Source organism: Phalacrocorax carbo, chromosome 4 (genome assembly GCF_963921805.1).
Source record: "Phalacrocorax carbo chromosome 4, bPhaCar2.1, whole genome shotgun sequence".
NCBI classification, from domain to species: domain Eukaryota; kingdom Metazoa; phylum Chordata; class Aves; order Suliformes; family Phalacrocoracidae; genus Phalacrocorax; species Phalacrocorax carbo.
Window position 1 is genome coordinate 77,868,283 of NC_087516.1, and position 21,002 is coordinate 77,889,284.

The 21,002-nt window shown below is 40.8% G+C and overlaps 1 long non-coding RNA gene across 1 annotated transcript in view; it reads left to right on the forward strand.

Moving 5' to 3' along the window:
* The window catches only part of LOC135313180 (uncharacterized), a 60,353-nt gene extending 41,399 nt beyond the window's left edge, over positions 1 to 18,954 (forward strand). Inside the window, exons 13-20 of the long non-coding RNA XR_010372806.1 lie at positions 3,075 to 3,289; positions 3,375 to 3,507; positions 4,825 to 4,994; positions 5,587 to 5,714; positions 6,217 to 6,459; positions 16,693 to 16,944; positions 18,126 to 18,166; positions 18,843 to 18,954. This is a non-coding gene — a long non-coding RNA (uncharacterized LOC135313180). The remainder of the gene's footprint in view (positions 1 to 3,074; positions 3,290 to 3,374; positions 3,508 to 4,824; positions 4,995 to 5,586; positions 5,715 to 6,216; positions 6,460 to 16,692; positions 16,945 to 18,125; positions 18,167 to 18,842) is intronic.
* Positions 18,955 to 21,002: the final 2,048 nt, after the last annotated feature.

Consider the following 21,002-nt stretch of genomic DNA (forward strand, 5'->3'; position numbering starts at 1 on the left):
CAACTACCTGAAAGGAGGCTGTAGTGAGGTGGGCATTGGTCTCTTCTCCCAAGTAATATGTGATAGGATGAGAGGAAATGGCCTCAGGTTGTGTCAGGGGAGGTTTAGATTGGATATTAGAAGAAATTTCTTTACTGAAAGAGCGGTCAGGCATTGGAACAGGCTGCCCAGAAACATGGTAGAGTCACCATCCCTGGGGGTTTGTAGACATGGCACTTCAGGGCTTGGTTTAGGAGGCCTGGGGGTGTTGGGTTGGCAGTTGGACTTGATCTTAGAGGTCTTCTTCTGACCCTAATGATTCTGTGATTCTATGAGACTTGGTTACTAAGCATTTATCTTGTAGAAGTGAAACAAGCTCTCCATGGCCTGCTTTTCAGTAGATAATCAACATATTAGCAGTCAGTGTGATATTCCATGGTAGATGGTACCAGTACACTCTATATGGCCTAAACGCGAGTAATATTCGTTTGCCTTTAAAAGGCATGAGAAACCTTAGACATAACTGAAGTATAAGCATTTTTTTTGTTTCAATAAAAAAGATTGGATCAAAACCCATTTCAACCACAATGGAAGTTATTCTATCTCTCAGTACTAGTTTTCTGCCTAAGCAAGAGGTGTACTCTAGAAAGTACCTCCATTAAAACGGAGTTGAGACTGCAAGTTCAAAGCTGTAGTAGGAGTTCATTTTCATTAATTTTGGATTACGTTTTGTCCTTTTAAGCTAACAAGGTCTTGAAGAGTCACAAAACTCTCAGCTGATATCCTGGCAGGTAGATCATGCAGAAATGAGCTCTGAAATGTTTTCAGCTCTTCTGAATAATTAATTGTAGCAACAGAGATTTTTCCGAATGGACTCTCAGTGCAAGGTATTCATTCCACTGCGTTGTTCTTCTATGGAGGGTGCCAGGTTTTTTTTCTTTTCACTCTTTATCTTGCATCATTCTAAGCACATGCTGTAACCTTTTTTGCACTACTTCATATTCCCATTATTGCTTCTTCTCTTGGTTAGGCTATTCCAACATAGGCATTGCACCTGCTTAGATATTTTAAAACTACCTCTACAAATCCCTAAATCCATTACAGAAGCAAATGAGAACCATGCGGTGAGACACTCTGTCTTCTGGACACCAAATTGTCATCAAAAATCTCACCATCACTTCTTCACCTGCTCATGTGGTACCCAGCTGTGTCTTGTTGGCCTTGCATTTGCCTGTAGTATGAGATTTGCTGTTTGTTGCCGTTCAGAGATGAGATTTCCATTTCTGAAAGACTCCATGTCTATCTTTAAGTTGGCCCCCGTGTGTTCTTCCAGAGAACACAGAGAATTAGGTTTTGATGGGGGAGAGAGGAGGTTTTTTGTTCTTCCATGTGTGGTAAAATATAAGTGCATATTGTAAAGAAAATATAGCTGCATAAGGAAGCAGAGTGGTTAGAGTGAAAACTTCTAATAACGTTGGAAGCCAGTATCTTTACATGTTTTACATTATAGTTCACTATGTTAACACTTGGCCATGATACCGTGTATCTCCTAATGCATCAGAATTATAGAAACATCTGGGCTAAATAGCTTCATGCCGATCCACTGAGAAAATTCACAAAGGATTCAATACTTTTTAAGATATTTCATTTTGTATCTAGGATAGTAGGTTGCATTATGCTTATATACCGATTTATGAAACACACAGGAACATTTTGGGTTTCGTTTTTTTTTTTTTCCTTTTAGTCTTTAAGTGCCTACAGGGCACGTCTGTATTAAGAGCTTCATTATGACTGGATGTTGTGTGGCTACAGTGTGGGAGAGAGAGCAGAGAGGTTCCTTTTCCCTTTGCGCAGCCCATCAGAAGCCTGCCAAAAATTACAGACCTCTTCAGAGCCAGGATTAATCCTTTAAAAGAAAGATGTTTCTGCTACATCTCCCTCTTGCTGGCCAGGAGAGCTGGCTGACCATGTGGGAAAGTACCAAATTACCCTGCTGCAGCAGAGCCAAGGTGCTCTGGTTTGAAGCCCCTTTGCTGCAGGCTTTGCTTCCCACACACCCTCTGTCCCTGGCAGGACCTTCTGGTTGGACTCCACTGGAGCAGCATGTTCACTGGCATCCTCTGATCTTGCAGCGATGCTCTTCTGGGGACACCCAACTCCGTTATAGTGTGTTTGTGTCCTGCTGGTACAGAGAGGACAGTCTGTAGCAGCCGTTGAAATCTGCGTGTAGATCTCACATAGGATGTGCGTTCTGGACTGATGTAAGTTGATCCCATCTAGTGTCAGGAGGGACTTTGGTTTCCAAAACTTCTCTGCCTCCCTGAAAAGTGTGCATGTTGTACATTGTGTTGCTAGATAACCCTTATGAAAACCTAATAGCAAGCTGTTGTTTCCAGGTATGACTTTGACCTATACATTCTGGGTCAGCATTGTGCATCTTGAATTTCAGTCCAACAGATGATCAATGTGGGGATCGGTCTGGCAGCACATCAGATAACTGCTGTTAAACTTTTATTATTGGGCAAGGCGTACATCCTCTTTCTTAAAGAGGTGAGGGATGGCTACAGAGCCTTCCTTTTTTTCCCCTGGAAGCATTCATGTGCTGGATACATCCTTCAATTGCTTCTTCCTGGCTCTGAAAGCTCAACCTCCATTTGGTGTTCTGGTTGGACTTCAAATGAGGCCAGAAGCTGGAGAGGAGTAATTCTGTGTGTAACAGGCTGATTGTTGTGATGGCCTTACCTACAAGGTAGCTAGTTTGCTCAAATTAACTGCTTGATCAGGTCAGAGTCCCAGTCATGGATTGGACACCTACAGGGTTGAGGGGACAGAGCCAGATTGGTATGAGGGTGATGTCTTTCTGTGTGGAGAAGAGAATGTCATCATCCATGTGTTTCTGTGTCAGATAAAGAATATTCAGCTATGCTTGTATAGCATGAAGAATTTTTGTACTTTTTTTGAAGCCAGAGACTCCAATTTTACTCACGTTTGAGAGCAGTAAATTAAACTGATTCTTGTGGTGGCTGTTTCCAAATAGTCTGATAAAAATTTTATGTTCTGATTCCTTAATTAACTTGAACGTCTTTTTTTTCCAGTGAAAGCGATGATTTTCACCCACTGTACTGTTGTTGAGCCGATAAGATAAGATCTTACACTAATGGAAAATCAGTTAATGCAAAATACAGCAGCTTAAAGCAGAAAGGGGAGAGGCTGACTGCAGAGCTTGGAGCAGTAATACCAGCTTGTCATCCGACACTGGTCTGCTTGAGTGGGAATGTGAACTTTGACTCTAGTGTCCATTCTCTCAAAGGTATGAATTTTGTGGGGGTATAAGTAAAGACCCTTCCTTCCTTGAGGGAGACCCTTCTATTTTGTGCTGACTTGCTCTTCACCAGGCCAAAGAAATTGAGATAAAGAGGCACAAGAGCAGCAAGACATCCTGAGGATACACTAGAAGACTGAAGTGATGCTCTGAAGGCTATTTTTCTTGGCTGTGGAAGCCTGATTGCAATTTCTCTCTGTTTTGGGGTAAGTATGTGAAGTAACAGGCTGCACCACGGGTGTTGCCACTGTCTTGCTTTCCTGTTACGACACTTGTTTCATTAACTAACTTTCCACTCCCTGGTGAAGACCCGACTGTCTGGCCCAGTGGTGGTGTTGCGTGCATGGTGGAAACTTGGTCTCTTGCTTAGATTAACATCTGCAAACAGGGCCTGGTGACACAGCAAGCAGTCTGCTGTCTGCTCCTTTCTACTCACTGGTGCCCACTAAGTTTTGAAGTCTTATTAACTTTTGCTTTGATATATTTCTATCACAGGAAGAAACTGGTTTTAGACATAGATCAGTAAATGTTCAGGACAACTCATAGTGTGGGGAGTTCATCTATTTTGTATGCATATAAATGGCCTTTCTAGGGATCGTTACCAACACAAACTCTTGTCTGATGTGCATTGTGCATAAAGGTATGTCGTATGCTTCTGTAAATAATGGCTGCCTGGACTGCTTCTGAGCATTTGGAGACAGCACAGCTCAACACTGAGAGAAGAATGCTGGTGCATAGCTCTTCAGGTCATTGTGAATTTCCCAGCCTTAAAAAAAGCCATAAACAAAACTGTAAAACCTCTGTGAGGAGTGTTAGCTTCTCAGGGTGCAATGGGACGAGAACAAAGCGCCTCTGTCTGAGGACTGAGCTTTCTTGGTGACTAATCTGAAGCCGTAGACTCAACCCCAACAGGACCGGGTTTCTCTGCTCTGTATTCCAGCTGCTGGGCAGTTTGTTGACTTTACCCTCTCCAAACCTTGTAATATGTGTACTTAAAAGAAAAAAAGCAAAACCCGGTCTCCTGCAAGCTTCAAAAGATGAAAGACACCACTTCATAAGTCTTCCACCTCTGAGTACAGGAAGAAAGTGCCAACATGCAACCATGGTTAGATTTAATGCATTGTTGCCAAGTATTCAGAAAATATATTGAGGAGTGCTTTATGATTTTTGTATGCACTGGAATATAGATGTGGAAAGCATGAACGGAGCTTCAATTCCTTCCTGTGACTGTGGCTTGTAATGACTTTGACAAAACATTTTAAGCAATTCTAAATGTGCTAAGGTGAAGAAAAAAAAATTATTAGTATAAATTCTGGTTTTCTTTTTTTTTTTTTTGAGGCCATAAGTGACCAAGAAAGCACATCTCCCAATCAAAAAAGGACAGATTTTATTCCTTTTCTCTATTTTTCCGACCACCTCTTTGAATTCCTTACAGAAAGAAGAAAATAATCCAAAGTACTATCATTATTTCATTTATTAAAATCAAGAAAAACAGTTTTATTTTTCTTTTCTTTTCCTGCCAGTTTTAGGCACAGTACAGAATACTTCTGGCATCTGCTTTCCTCTCCATTGCTAATCCGCCTGGTACTGTCCCCTTGTGATGACTGCTCATGTTCTGCCTGGAGAACCCACCGCTTCTGCGGTTTTTGAAACACGGTGATATAAATGTCCACACTGTAGCCATCTCCCAAAGGTGAGAAGCTTGGGTGCGTTACAGAGATACGCTGCTAATGTCAGTCTGTGGGGTCTCCCACAGGCTGGCATATAACATTACCTTATTTTGAGAGCCACTTAAAGATTCTTTTAATGGCATTTCTCATTATTACTTTCATTGTCAAAAGAAGTAATAATGGTGAGTATCTGCTGGGGGGGTGGTACTTTTGGGGTTTTTGTTCTGTTCTGTTTATTAAAATCCTGATTTGAAAAATGAAGAAAAAAAATTTTTGCCTGGAGTAAATGCCAGGGAAAAGACATAGCACAGGGTATTTCTCTGTGTTAAATACTAGATAAGTGATGCAGCTGGACTTGTTCAGTTGGCATTCCAGATGTTTTCAAGCTTAAGTCCCCAGTTGTGCTGGTAACTGATGTGTTTTCTAGCATTCAGAAATACCCATGTATCAGCGAGAATGGATTTCATGTTATTTCTTCTTTGCATCATTTTAGATGCACTTCTCTCAGCTGTTGGTGGTACTAACACCAGACCTGCATTTCAAAAATGCTTAGTGCCAGGTATAGCATTCACACTGGTTAAGGAAATGATTCACGAAATAAAAATGTATTTTCAGGAAATCTATACCTATTGACTATATATACAAGAGGATCACATCATCAGCTCAAGAGAGAAATTCCATTCTGAAATACCACAGGATAACGCCTTACAGCTCTCACTTGTTCTTGTGACATCATGATTGTGGTGAGTCTTCTCAGGTGTTTGCAGATGGAGAAGGACAAATGACTAAGCTGTTATGTGGATCAGTTCCCCTTTTATGTAGAAATATATATTCGGGCTTCTTAATATTTTTACTATTCTGCAAGATCCCTACTGAAATTGGTGCATTGATTATTTGCATATGTTTTGGAAAATATTTGATGCCGTTTATTTCTTTTAAGTCTTTTTAGTGGGTAGAAATAAGGTAGGGTTATCAGCATGTTGAGTCAGTCATGGATGTTAATTTAGAAACCATTTAGCAGTTAAATGGTAGGATGTTCCTCAAAGAGGCTCTTCTAAGAATATTTTGTGTCGTGCAACAGAAATCTGGTGTTGAGAGAGAAACAAAGCAGGTGCCCTATTTCCTTCACTCATTTCTTTTATTTACCCTTTAGCACTGAGTAAATTCTTCATAGATGATAGGAAAAAACCTTTGCTTCTTGTCCAACTAATTATGTCTTACATAAAAATTGGTATTCCAAAACAGATTTCCTGGAGAAAAGTGACAATTACGCCAAGCTTCTCTGGGCAGTGTAGCACCAAGGCTGTTCACATAGCACCTCCCAGTTGATGTTAAGACACATGTGCTCTTCATTCTCTACTCTCCTATTGGCAAGAGCTTCTGTGGGAAGTCTGAAGAAAGAACTTGATCACGCTGTACAACAGATTCAGTGAATATCATCGGCATGCCTTTAGATGGCATTTTCACTGAAACTGAAGATACCTTAAGGTAGGTGATGATTGTTACTTTTGTTTTACAGTTGGCAAAATTAAATCACTAGGGGGTTTAGTGGTTCACCTGAAGATCAGGTAATAAATCCAGAGCCTGTTAAACACCAAACTCCCCAGCTCTGAGCTTCTGGCAACTCTGGAACAGCTCCATTCAGTAGAAGAGGAAAGAAATCCCCAAACTATTTAATTTATAATGGAAGGAATACATGTGCAAATCACACAGTTATTTTTCATTGATGCAAAGCTTTTCTGGGGTGTGAGTTCACAGGGAGAAAGGGTGGCTAAGGTGAGAAAGTTCAAACAGCTGAGCAAACCGCACATGCACTTCAAAATGCTGCAGGGTTTGTAAGTTCATAAAAGCCTCGTAACTGTAAGGTTTGTTAGCCAGCACAATAATTTTCCAAGGGAAATAGGGGAAGATGTGAGTTAATTAACCCTCCACTATACTGCATGTGCTATAACACTGGCAAAATAAATTATCTTTTTTTCTGCATGTGTGTGACCAATATAATGGTGATCTAGAGAGTTACGGACCTATTCTAAAACAAAACAAAAGAAAAAATTAAAAAAAAAAAAAAGCAAGAGTGATACTAGAGTGTATTATGTTGAAAAAGCTTCCAGTAGAGAGAACTCGTTATTGATGCTCTTGCATCAGTACAACAGGGGAGCCTTTGGGGAACATTGTTCTGGATGACTATGTGTCGTTTTTCTCACTGACCTGCAAGAAAGGTGCATTCACCCTGGAGCATATTTAGAGAAATGAACGTGGAAGATCAGGAGAATGGAAGTCAAAACTTCGGAAACAGGATGAACAATAGATTATATGGATAACATTATAAAAAAGGACAACAGTTTCTGCAGTCATACTGCCCTTCTATGTATTAGAAGGAAGAGGGGAAAACCAGCCATGTGAAAGACAAAAAATACGTCATCAGTATTAGCTCTTGAGCAAAAATGAGGAGGTTTCTCTCTAAGAAATGTTCAGACAGGTGTTACAGGAGCAAGGCTCCATGCTTCTGTTTTCATGTATGTTGTTTCATTTTGGGTGTTTTATGTTTTTTTTGAGCTGAAATCAGTGAAAAGGAATTTGTGAAGTGTCCACCTCTGACAGCGAAGACTACAGCCAGCAGATTAAGAGGTTCTTTCCACTTTTGGGTCCCTAATCACAAGCAATATTTACATGGTGCAAATGGAAACAGCATTGGTCATCCGAAAAAGACGTGATGACTTGCTGCAATAGAATGTTTATTAAAAGTTCTTCTAATTGGACCATCACTAAAGATGCGTGTTCTTGGGAAAAAGCAGAAAATCGGAGTTTTGTGGTAGTCTGAACGTACAACACACAGCCCATCACCTAATCAGTGAAATTATTCATTAGCAATGGGATGACAAACAGGCATCTTACTGTACATTTTGAGGCAAAAAAAAGGCTTCAAAGCAAAATCTACAACTTTTCTTTTTTTCTTTAGATGGAGTGATTTATTTTTCTGATTTCAGTTTTGTTATGAGATTGATCTTCAAGAGCATAACTTCTGTGATTAGAGTAGTAACATTGGTGGGCTTTAATGTAGCTGGCAAGTATGATTCACAAAAAGTTTGTATTTTACTGATATGTTTTCTTGCAGGAAAAGTAATTTTTTCCACAAGACTCTGGAAAGATTTTATAATGCACATAAATGGAATTTATTAAGGTTTTGGCAGATTTGTGACCCACGTTAATTTGTATAACTCACAGTGTCTCATAGCGAGCAGTCAAGTTTAGTACTCTTGGGCTCAGGTAAAGAATCCTGGATACATTTCTCTGACCCTGACCTCAGGCAGCATATTTGCTTAGACCAGAATATGTTTTCTCCTGTAGGTATGGGACAAAAGTATGTGTATTGATCATGCCAGCTACTGCCAACTGATTTAAGATATAACTCACATGCCTAAAGTGGGTAGCAATATAAAAGTGTCCAAACAGCTGCATAAGCTGAACAGACATTTTAAAATAATGCTGTTGATAAGCTCATTCAACATCCTAGCAGTAAGGCTTATTAGCCGGTGTAATAACTTTCCTTGGGAAGTAGGAGTTGATGTGAATTAGTTAACCCTCCAGTATATTGCACGCATTGTAGTACTGAAGAAAGTACCGCATGGGCCAGTGCTGAACCCCAAATGTTGGGAAAGTTCTTTTCTGCTGTTCAGTGAATACAGTCTTCACCTTGCATCCAAATACTGAGACATTTGCAACAGAGTATTAGCACTACTCTTAGAGAAATGGTGTTGATGGAAGGACAGCACTTTGCTTTGGCATAATTGTGTGGGTTTGAGTGTTTAATTTAAACTTTTTATTCGCTGGTGAGAGATCAGAAGCACAGGATCCTACACACACAGTGATTGTCAAAGGCTCCAGGTTTAAATAAGTCATGATCAGCATGCCCTAAGTCACCAATATGTACAGCACCTTAGAAGTCCTCATTATTTCTGTATTTATTTCCCATGCTTGCCGTCATGGCAGGGTTAAAATAACAAAGACAGTAAATACTTTTTCTGTATATTTTTATGTTCAAAAATAATTGAATATTTCTCCAAAATACTGATGAAAAGGCTTACCTCTATGAGGAGACCAAACCTGTTACTTCTGAGGCAGAAAAAAAGAAAATTTTATATGCAGCTGGCTTTTTTTTTTCAGCTGTAAACAGTTATGCCACTTTAAATAACACAATCTGCAAGTCTACCGTTAAGATAAATGCATTAAGAGGAAATGGCCTCAAGCTGCGCCAGGGGAAGTTTAGGTTGGATATTAGGAAAAACTTCTTCACCGAAAGGGTTGTCAGGCATTGGAACAGGCTGCCCAGGGAGGTGGTGGAGTCTCCATCCCTGGAGGTATTTAAAAAAAAGGTAGATGTGGTGCTTGAGGATATGGTTTAGTGGTGGACTTGGCAGTGATAGGTTAGCGGTTGGACTCAATGATCTTTTCCAACCTTAACGAATCTATGATTCTATGATAAATGTTCAGTGGTCTCAGGTAAGTCCATTTACTCCACTCACTTCTCAGCATGCCGTTGTCTAAAATGTGGATGGCAATAGCTGGTGCAGTTGTGAGGGAGCTGAGCAGACATACCGATAAAGTACTTGGTAAAAAAGTAACAGCTCATCAGTCCCATGGGTGGCCCTTTGCAATGTTTTATTTACAGAAGTCTTCAAAATTATTTGCAACAAAAGCATACTTCTGACAGGACATTGGTTGTTTTTTCTTACGTGTGCAATATCACATAGTATCACGTAGGGAAACGTCTGAAAGAGGAAGGTTCAGAGGGCTGGGAGTTAATCCGTTAATGTAACAGATCATGCGCTTTTTCTGTGTGTGACAGAATAGTTGTGTTTCGTTCAAGGAAAAGAAGGGACATTTGTCACTTAGAAGATGACTGTCAGCCTGGTTATGTCACCTGGAGATAGATTTTTATCTCAGAGTAGAAAATAGACTGCTCAGCTGACTGGACCCACTTGCCAGTTAGGGAGACTAAGGGCTAATCCAGGAAAGGGCTTTGGACATCTGAGACTAAAAGCAGTGGAACAGAAGCTGGTGAGTGTTACACCATGAGCTCATCTATCAGCTGCCGTCTTGCTTGGTGTGCAAGCTTCCTGCACCTCTGGGGTTTCTATTCTGCATGCAGGCATTGCTCTCCAGCTGGCAGTGAGCCACAGGCAGGTCCGTACACGCCTTGCCAGAGCTCAGGAGGGCACTGTGTAGGTCATCTTTGGGACCAGCAGGCCTGCTGAAGGCAGAGAGAGTGCTGTGATTTAATTTATCAGTGTTGCCTGCTTCTGCTTTAGAAGAATGCGTTTGTATTATAGCAACAGTGAAGAGTCTTTACAGAAATTGTGAATGCCATTTGCCAGGCATTGTTCATGCTCACAGCATGAATTGCCTTCTAGGAACCTGTGGTTTAAATGTGGAAGGCAATCGGTGTTCTTCGCTTGGGGAAAAAAGGGGAGCATTTTTGTTGACAGATGGGAAAAGAAGATAAATTAGTGAATCAGCTGAGCAAAATAATCCTGCAAGTCTGTCCAAGATGCAAGGTCCTCAATGTGATCCAAAGGCCAACTATTTAGTAAGCTTTCCTTGGGACAGGGAGAAACAAGGCAGGTACGGCCCTTTGGAGTTGTTTGCAGGTGGAAGGGAGTTTGAGTTTAGCAGAAGACGTTAGGTAGGTCACTAATATTTTTAGAAAGTTTCCAGATACTGATGAGAGACTTGACAGCAGAATACCAGAAATATCAATCCCAATTAAGCAGTCCTTGAGTCCAGGTTTTTTCCTTTTAACTTTCTCTTGAATGTCTGTGTTTTTTTCCAGTACAATTTTTGTCAGGGTAAGGTACAACAGACAGCAGTCCCTCTGTGTCAGTGTTCCTTCTCCTTGACCTTGAAGGTATACTCAGTTGAAAGAATCCTGTATTTCTTAGCTTCCATAGTTTATTCACTGACATTGTTTCTGAAGTTGTAGAAAGACCATAAGAGTAGAGTACCATGAGTAAAGAACAGTTCATCAGGGGGACTTATGAGCTCCCGGCAGATCATCTGATGGCTGATGCTATGTTGCAGGAAACTTAGAGAATCATCAATCAAATCATGTTCAAATCATCAGGTACTTTTCAGGACTTGCTGCTGCAGAGTTCCAAATTTTCCTTTGAATGGTTTGTGATTCCTCTTTGTGCCCTGTGGGAGACCAGAGGCTGCTGTTTAAAGCCAGTCTTTATGGAGATCCTCACTGGCATCCTACTAGAAATAATGTACAAGGTGCCTCTGGCAGATGAATTAGTATCCCTGAGCTAATAATCGTTCTGGTCGGGCCCTACACTGAGAGAGGCAGAAGCATGCTTCATTGTGCTCTTGAGAGTAAAAGGCAAATAAAATGGGAGCAGGGGAGTCTCTCCCTGACGTTTTTCAGCCAGAGGTTAGTTCAGGTGGAGGCAGGAACAGCGTTTCCCCCCAGGCCCCAGTGTGGAGAGGTTGAGCCAGAGCATTCTGCAAGCCAAAGTGGCTGCATGGTCAAGTGAGACTGGACCCTTGGTTTATTAATTCCAACCAGTTTTGGTTGTGCAATAGGATTCCTAAGTGCCCGGTGCTCTAGAAAACTCACTTTAGCTAAAGGTACAGTGGTTAGATGCTGGGTTTACCAGCCAGAGGAAGGGTTTCTCTTTTCAGTGCATCAGCCAGCTTTTGGTTGCTGCTGCCAAAAATACAGATTTTGTTAGTGCTGCAAAAAGAAACTCTGTTCAGGGGTCTTTATTTTCAGTTCCAGTTTAATTCAAGTCAATCCTGCAAAGCATATTCCACTCTCTACTACCCTAATGCCATTTCACAGCCTCAGGTGGAGTTGCCCTCATTTGATGTAGTAGAAATGGGTTCTAGGTCTTTGGGGAGACTAATTTATTATATCAGATTTGATGCGTAAGCGTGCAAATTATGGGGGTGGGGGAGAGATTGGGGTAGGGAGAGGAAAGGCCTGGGGTATGTGAACTGGTTTCAATAACAGCCAGTATGAAATTTCATCTGCCTCTCAAGAAGAAACCAGCCTTTTCAAAATCTCTCCCATTTTCCCAAGCGTAAAGTAAATAAGTAAATAGCTCATGCTCCCACTTGTTGGCTTCAAATGGAACCCAGAACCAGGGGGTAAAAAGGAGACACAAAAGACCATTTAATGACTTGAAAGAAAATATTTCCAAATGGCTCAGGTTGAGGTAAGGTCAGTTGTTAAGAATTTCCCCGTTTGCTTTCTGTAGCAGGGGATAGCAACTGAAAAATTTTGTTCACCTATTTCTACATTTGCTATATACCAAATAGCTATGCCAGGTACTTGAATAAAGAAATAGTTAGTTACTAACACTTCCATTTACCGTAGCTCTAAAAACTCATTTTGTTACTTTCTTTAATTATCCAAGCCTCATAAACATTGAAGAGTATATCTCACTTTAATTTAGGACCTGATTCAGCAAGGTAATTTAATTAAGCGTGAGTGTAATTCACAGCACATTAGAAGTCCCACTGAAACCTACTTTTGCTGTTTTGCAGTTGTTTCGAAGCTGGTTTTATTTCTTGACTCACCAAGGTGAGCCAAGCTTATTTTTTTCATTTCACCTCCAGTTCTGAGCAGGGGAGAAAGGCAATTTAAGGTTAAGTGGAGAAAAATTTTACAGACTACTTCAGGAAGACCTGGATTTTAAGTAGCAAAGGATGCAGAGGAGCATAAGTGTGCATGAGCTGTGTCTTTCTCAAGCTGCAGGTGGATGCTCTTTGCCGTATGCAGCAGTACCTCTAGGGTTGCTGGTCCTGGGCCTGGACTGGTCTGCAAGGAGGGGACAGGAGGTGGCGCTTTATGAAATACCCCAGCATACATACGGCTGGGCTGTGTTGTGCTCCTCATCAAAAGTGGTGAGCAATGAACTGCCCCCTTTTGTGCTTTGCGATCCTAAAACCTTTGCAAACACACACGGTCGTTGTCATGTCCTGGGTGGTGGCAGAAACCAAATCTCTGCTTGATTGCCCACCTTGCTTGCCTGGGTAGATCTAAATGTCCTGGAGACGAGTCTTTCTCTGCGGTCCCAAAAGGCTGATGAAGCTGTGACAGAGGATTTGCCTGGGTGAATTTCTGTTAGAAAGTTACAAAGACTCACTCACCTTGATGTTAGCTTGGTTGGAATACTTATTTTTAAGATCCAGCTTGCTCAGTGTGGTCCTGCACACTCTGGTATGAATGACTCCATTATATTAAAAAAAATTACAACGACATAAATTAGAAGAACCTTGGATCCTGTGCCTGCCTTTCAAGAAATTGTGAATGCAGTTTGGGAATTGGCAAATATTTGGTATATAAATTGAAAACACACAGGGGATAAATTTTATCTGTTGTTATGGATACAACAATATTGTAACTCACTTTGGTTTAGCTTTAAATAGTGGTCTAGATAATGAAATATTTTTTTTTCTTTAAAAGCTCTGAAGATCATGCTATTAAAATTAGAACCAGTCTTATTAAAAAAGGGAGAAGAAACTTAGCCTATGTAAAATGTTTTTTATTTGAGGAAAATATCTAAACAACTTTGTGGAAGTTTAGGAAAACTTTGACTGAACCCCTGGCCTAATGACACAGAAAATGCTGGAAGACTGGAAGATTAGTGTTTTAAAATCAAATATTTTTGTGTGTAATACAAGAATCATTAATCGTCATGTTAAAGGGAAGGGATATAACAATGAAGCAATTTATCAAATGCAGGGTTATGAACAGACTGCAAGAAAGCTCTTAGCTTCTTATCCAGAGAGCGTAGTGCAGAGCTACTTTCCCACAAAGTTAACATTATGTCACTAACAGAGTTGCTGGGAAACTGAGGTACTTGCATGTAGAAAACCTGTTTGAAAAATGTTTCCATTTTTTTGATTCACCAACATGTAATTCTGAAAAATGGTTTTCTATCCTTACCCACTCCCTTATCTGTTTCCCCAAAATTTCAAGTGGGAATCATGCTGCCTCGAGTGAATGATGGTGCTTGGAAACATTTTAACTTTGTAGACTGACATTTAAATGCAAAATTGTGACCTTAAAAAATAAATTACATAAATAGTTCTTTAAAAATAGCACTGCCGCACAAGAAGAAAATCTCTTCAGTTGCTACCAATAGCTGTTCGGAGAATAATTCCCCAAAAAGAGAGCAGAAGAGACAGACAAAGGCTCTTTATCAAGGAATTCATACTGAGAAACTTAATTTATGCTGGGGGAAAAACCCCACAGTATAGTCAGAGAAAAGCTTGATCAAGTGGCAGCAATTCATCTAGCTTACGACAAGGAGAAGGGTGGGTGGGTTTTTGCATTGCTATTGATCTTTAAAAGACCATTGGGTGTGAAGCAAAGGTCTTAGCTGACCTGTGGCTTCTGAGTCCTGGCACTATGAATGGCATAGCTAAACCCAGTCAGGTCAGGCTGCCCCTCCAGGTCTTTTGCCTTGTTGGGTAAGGGAGTACGAACTACTGCTGAAGTAGCTTTTGTTTGATCTCTCCAATGCTGCTGTTCTCAATCAGCAGGTTGCTGTTGCTTGGTTAATCATGTTTGCGTGGTTTGCCTGTTCAGCCCCAGGTTAAACCCCACCCCTTTATCCCCCCCAACCCTCAAGAAATAGCTTGGCAGATTTGATCTCAGAAGTGGACCAGCTGATTCCTGCCCATACTCACTGATTGCATTCAACTTTCAGGGACAGCCTCAGCTGGTCGGTTGAACCACAGCCTATGTAAGGTGTTGTGGAGCTGGGTTTGTTAGCCAGTAGTTTAAATTTTCAGTACTTATTAGCATTCCACACCTGGAGTATTGCATCCAGTTCTGGGCCCCCCAGTTCAAGAAAGACAGGGAACTGCTGGAGAGAGTCCAGTGAGAGCTACCAAGATGATCAGGGGGCTGGAGCATCTCCCTCTGAAGAAAGGCTGAGAGACCTGGGCTTGTTCAGCCTGGAGAAGAAAAGGCTGAGGGGGGATGTCATCAATACCTATAAAATCTGAAGGTAGGTGTCAGGATGATGGGACTGGACTCTTTTCAGTGGTGCCCAACGACAGGACAAGGGGCAACGGGCACAAGGTGGAACACGAGAAATTCCAGCTAAACATGAGAAAAAAACCCTTTCCTGTGTGGGTGCTGGAGCAGGGGCACAGGCTGCCCAGGGAGGCTGTGGGGTTCCTTCCCTGGAGACATTCAAACCCCGCCTGGATGCGTCCCTGTGCCCCCTGCTCTGGGTGTGCCTATTCAAGCAGGGGAGTTGGACAAGATGATCTCCAAAGGTCCCTTCCAACCGCCACCATTCTGCGAGACTGTGTGATTCCAAATTTTGCAAATATTCAGAGCCTTAAAATTAAAACATAGACTTAATATGTCCCATCAGTAACAGGGCTTATAGGGAGAAAGGGAATCAATTTTCTATCTGCCTTTAATTCTTATGAACTATATTATTAGTCTCCAAATGATTGTTAAAGTTTTAACAGAGATTTAATAATTGTATGTATTAAGAGTCCTGAGGTACAGATATTGTGTCCTGATTTTCCATGGGGGATGTAACTAGTTGTATGAATCATCTCCATGCATTAGGCGCTGGTTTCAGAATTCCGAGGCCTGTTCCCGTCAGCTCCAGCAGAGACCTCTCCTTGACAGAAGACACAGCCGTTTTTTCAATAAAAGTAGTTTGTAGATTTGTAGCCTGAGGGGCTTTGGTTTTTAGCCGTCTGGGGTGGCGAGGACCCGCTGGCCTCCCACAGGTAGACAAGGCGTGCACTATGAAAGTTGAACTTGAAAAGAAAAAGGGAGAAGTAATTACTGAAATTTTGTATTTGAGTTTTCGTAAGTGTTATTTATAATACAAATAAAGATGAGATTGTACATGTATGTTTAAGTGCTGTTGAGATACACGTTGAATGAGGAAAAAGGGAATGCCCCCTAATTGTCCCTGCAATAGCTAACATGGCCCATGTTGTATGATTGGAAAATATATTTAGCTGTTTGGCATGGTTTAATTGTACTGTGAATACGCCCAAATCTGCAGCTGGGTAGCTGAAGTAGGAGCGTCAAAATCTTTCTGAACTGCTTGTTTTCAGTTAACTCAAACATCTCTGTTGTTTCTGTTTATGGTAGCAGCTCTTCTTTAATTTTACCTTTTAGTCTTTATCTGTAAAAGGGCTTTTGGTGTTGGGAAGATAATTGAAATACCCAGGAATTGTAGAAATGTTTTTCAGGACATGATGCTCTCACAAAAGACACTGGTTTGAGGGCACCAAGCATAAATAGAACTTTGTTTTGTAATTTTTCCTGGATTATCTGACACCGTAATTTTCTTATTAGGCCCTTATCCCATGAGGGGAACAAACTTACTGCGTCTAAAGGGATTCATTATGACCTCCAAGATCCAAGATTCTGAATGTGCTATGCAGGATGGTTAACCTAGTGCTTGTCACAAATGCCATTCGTCTGTTTCTCACTTGCCCTCTAAATTTAGCCTCTGCTATGAAAGCTAGCAGACAGACACTAGATGTGTACATCTCTATTTGTTCCTGGATGCCGCAACTTTTACATTTCCTTGCTTTGCATTTAAATAAGCTCTAGATACTTTCCAGTCATATTCAACCTATTCCCTGTTTTTCCAGAGCAGGTGATCTATCAGTGGTAGCTCTGTTAGTCATAAATTACTTTAACTGAATTGTTTGTTTATTTTACAGCACTGGTTTTGTGAAACCTGGTCGGATCGTGGCAACTACCAGCTCACTTCTGTTTTATTAGCTGCTCCTAGTGGAGAAGTGCAACATGTTTCTGAGTCAGCAAAGGGAACCCAGCACATTTCCCAACAGCCAGAGGAGCAGCCTTGGGGAAAAAGGCAAACCACTAATGAGCTATTAACAGTAAACAGAAAGGAGGAAGATCAAAGCAAAGCAGCTTGAAACGAAGGGCCAGGTGGACACCAGAAGGAAATGGTGAGCACTCAGTTGCTTTGGCAATGGGGGAAGACAATTTCAGAGCAAACACTTACATGTGTACAAGGAATGCATCAGCTAGCAAGATTGTGATGAATTTTTCAGAAAGTAGCCAAATCGTATTGTACAAATTTCTAATTCCTGGTATACGAAAAGTCGCAGCAGGGGTGCTTGTCTCAGTCTTGTCTCTGGCAGTCTATGCTCTTCAGTGAGCTTAATGCTGTCCAAGGGGCTGGGGGTGTGGAGGAAACTATTCCCTTCTTCCTAACCACTCTTCACACGTCCAAAGACCACCACAAAGGGGACTGCTGCTCTGCTCCTCAGAACAAGCAGCCCTAATCCTTCCGTCTTTTCTAATAAGCTGCCTTCCCCAGACCCCTCCTCATGCTTGTTCCTGTTCTTCAGTTTTTTCCTTTCTGCCCACATCCTCTTGGGATGATGGTGCCCGTGGCTGAGCCGCCTGCTTCCCACCGCCCAGCCAAATGCAAGCGTTACGCCATGTGTTTTACAGATGATATTTCTGTTTGTTTTTCCCAGAATGGTTTTCCATTTTTTCCCAGCAGCATGATATTGTTGACTCATATCTATGATTTAATGTATTATAGCTCAGTAGTGAAATGGTTGAGGGTTTGGGATTGGGGGCTTTTTGGGTTTGGGTGGGGTTTTTTTTGGGGTTTTTTTTTTTTTTGGCTGCTTTAAGGAAAAGAAAAAACCAAGGTCCTATAGGACCATTGGCAAATTTAGCTTAATTTATCTGTTTTCTCGATGCTAAAGTTGAAAAGCCACACTCACAAAAGTACATGCCAATGTCATGAATGTCACTAAGACTGTAGCAGGCTATCAGAAGAGTTGTACAGCTCCTTCTGATCTGTATCAAGTGAGAGGTTTGTGCTTGACTTCAGGTTTGTCTGTCTTTGCAGAACAATTTAAATTGTAACTGTTCCTATTGGATCTGAAGTCAGACTTTTGAAAATGGAGTTAAAAATCTAGTCCTTATTTCTGTCTGTTTCAGTGAAACCAAAAGATTGCAGGCCCTTTGCTGTGTTGCAACAGTCTGAACCTCTTTTCAGCCAAAATGTTTTCTGTGTGTCAAAGCATTTTTTTATTTCCTGTCAGCAAATCCACATTGATTGAAGGCTCAGTTTTGTTATACATGCTTAAAACTCTGTTTTACCTTGCAGGTCTACACCGAAGCCATTATGTTGTGAGAAATATCAGAGAGGTAAGAAGTCCTGCAAAGCCATTATTTGTGTGCAGGCTGACATGCTTCAAAAGCATGGACACGAAAAAAGGTTTGTGGTTTTGGTTGGGTTTTTTTTTATTTATTTTTAACACAATTTGGAAACAGATGAGAACTTAACCTCTGGAGACCAAACATATGTTAGTGTGAAGTAGCAAACTTGTGTTTGCTGCCCACTGCATGACTGCAAGCTAAAAATATTTTGACATCACTAGTTAAAGTTTGATAAAGCTAATTATAGTCATAGAAACACCCAAGATGCTTGCCACGTTGGCTGCCTTTCAGTACATCCCACTGAATATTGCAGTGCTTTCCAGTCAGACGTTAGAGACCATTTCATGAATGCATATAACAACCTGGCCAAGTTTCCTGCCACTGAATGTGTGCTGACTGCATAAATCCCAGGGTATTTATTTCTGTCTCTGTCATTTTCTTCTTAGGAAACCATTTAATACACAGACTGTATCTTCTGTGCACATTCAAGTGGTAAAAGGAAAAGAAGTAAAAAAAAAAAATAAAAATCTTCTAATAGCTCATTTTTTCAGCTCATGTTTTGTGTTTCAATTAAGTTGGTGGATGTTGCAACAGCTGTAGACTCTGCAAAGCAGAAGTGTCTCTTGATTTAGCCTGTGACATGATTTTGCTTATTCTTCCACAGCTTCCTGAGCTCAGCATGTCCCAGTGTTGTTTGAGAGAGATACAGAGTCAGCTGGCTGCTTTTCCAGTCAGCATTACTCTCACTATGCCTTTACCTACAGACAGCAACTTCTGTGTGATAAGGACAAGTTTTTGGCTCTGAGCATTCATCAAAAAGCACCATCCCTCTAATAAGAATGTTAAACTAAGTTCTCGGATCCATGTTCAATTTGTCTCCTGCACAACACGCTTCTTAGTTTGCTGCTTAAATGCAACAGGATTGGAAATGATTGGACTTTCAAATAACACCATGTGGCTGAGCACACAGTATAGAAACCAGAATGTTTGAAAATTCCATCATTATCTGTATTGTACAGATGGAGCAGTCCATGAGAGAAAGCTTTATATCACAAATGTCATGGTGGAAATCAGTCAGTCCTCTCTCTCTCCACCCTGCGTTTTGGGCAGTAGGTTGGACAAACAGCATGAATAGTTCGAGGCTTCTTTGCTTAGCTTTTGGATTTTTTGGTTTTCTGGTTTTCCTTGTTTTTTCTTATTTGCTGCTTTTGTAACTTATCCCTCCCTCTTCTCAGCAGCCTACTCAAGGCTGATGTATTCCTGGTGGAACCGGATGCTTATTTATACCAAGTCTCTTTTTTGCCAGAACTACTTCCTGCTTCAAACTGGTCAGGGGAAGCAGTGGACATAGCCACCCAGCCTGAGAAATAGAGAACAGGAGACCATGTTCTCTTACCAGCAACAGGAAAAGTCAGTAGGCAGCTTAGCAGCCATCAGATCTGGAGATCGGCTGGGGACCAAATACTGTGAGTGTTGCCAATTCATGCAGAATTCTACTAGAATGAGTATTTCTAACTTAAGGGGAAAAAAACCCTCCCAGTAAAGCATAGGGTTGTTTTAGTTCTTGGGGCATTTAATGATGTACTGGCACATAGTAACTGCACTATAAATACAGTCTGAAAAAATATGAGCTTAGTTTGGAAGCTGCTCTCAGCTAAATTATGGGGTTTTGATCCTGACCTAAACTGATCCCACATGTTCCTGGATTCTCCCAGCATTTGCACAGTAAATCAACCATAGTTTTTGCTTTTTATTGCAAAGAATGAACAGAAGAGTTTGGGAATTAGATTACTTTGGCATCTGTTTATCACATAGTTTAGGATTGTTTGATATCTTTAGCTTTAAGGTTTAAGTAAAGTTTAAAACAGGTATACAGGATCAAAACTAGTTAACTGGCATCAGTTTACAGAAAGTAGTCTGAGGTTCACCAAAGCGTTCATTTCAAAAATATTCAGTGCCTCTGCAGAGAAGAATGCTAGTAGTGATATTACAAGTATTAATGTGTTTTGCTCCCACATATTTCACATCATTGACCACTTGAAGAAATAGTACCATAGTAGTGAATGGTAAAGAGGAAAAAAATATCAAGCAATTTCTTTTGCATTTCTTGGCTGCTTCTGCTTTGAACAATGTGCATGTTCAATATTTCTTCTTTTTTCCTCTTTTAAGGCCCCTGTTCTTTCCTCCTCCTCATTGTACCAACTTTAGTGGTGTTATAATAAGCAAGCATCTGTTCTGCAGTTGGTAATGCAAGGGTTCATTACTTTTACCGGCTCTGCTAATTTAGATTGCTCCAGAACTCCACTCGCTCAAACCAAAGGAATTACTACATTTTCCACTTCTTTGGGAATCTGTTCTTTCGTGGAGGAATCCTGTAACATAAACACTCTCGCCTCTATGGCTTTTGATTCTGGTATTATTAATTTAATATCTCCATCTTTAAAAGTTATTTGTGTATCTAATTTACTTAATAGATCTCATCATAACAGAGGTAGTGGGCATTCAGGCATATACAGAAACTGGTGAGTTATCCATTGTTTCTTCAATTTAAACTTTAATGGCTCTAAGAAAGGCTAATTTTTCTTTGCCCTGTCGCACTAACAACATCTACTGATTTATGATTAAATTTCTCTTTACATGTATTCAATACCAAATAAGTGGCTCCCGTATCTAAAAAATTCTATTTCTTTATTCTCTAGCTTCAGTGTAACCAGGTGTTCAGGTAGGGTTGATTCCTTCATGCCAAACTACTTGAAACATTTTACCCAAATCTCTAGATTCAGGTTCTTCTAGCTTCTGAAGTTTCTTTTCAATATCTGGGGCT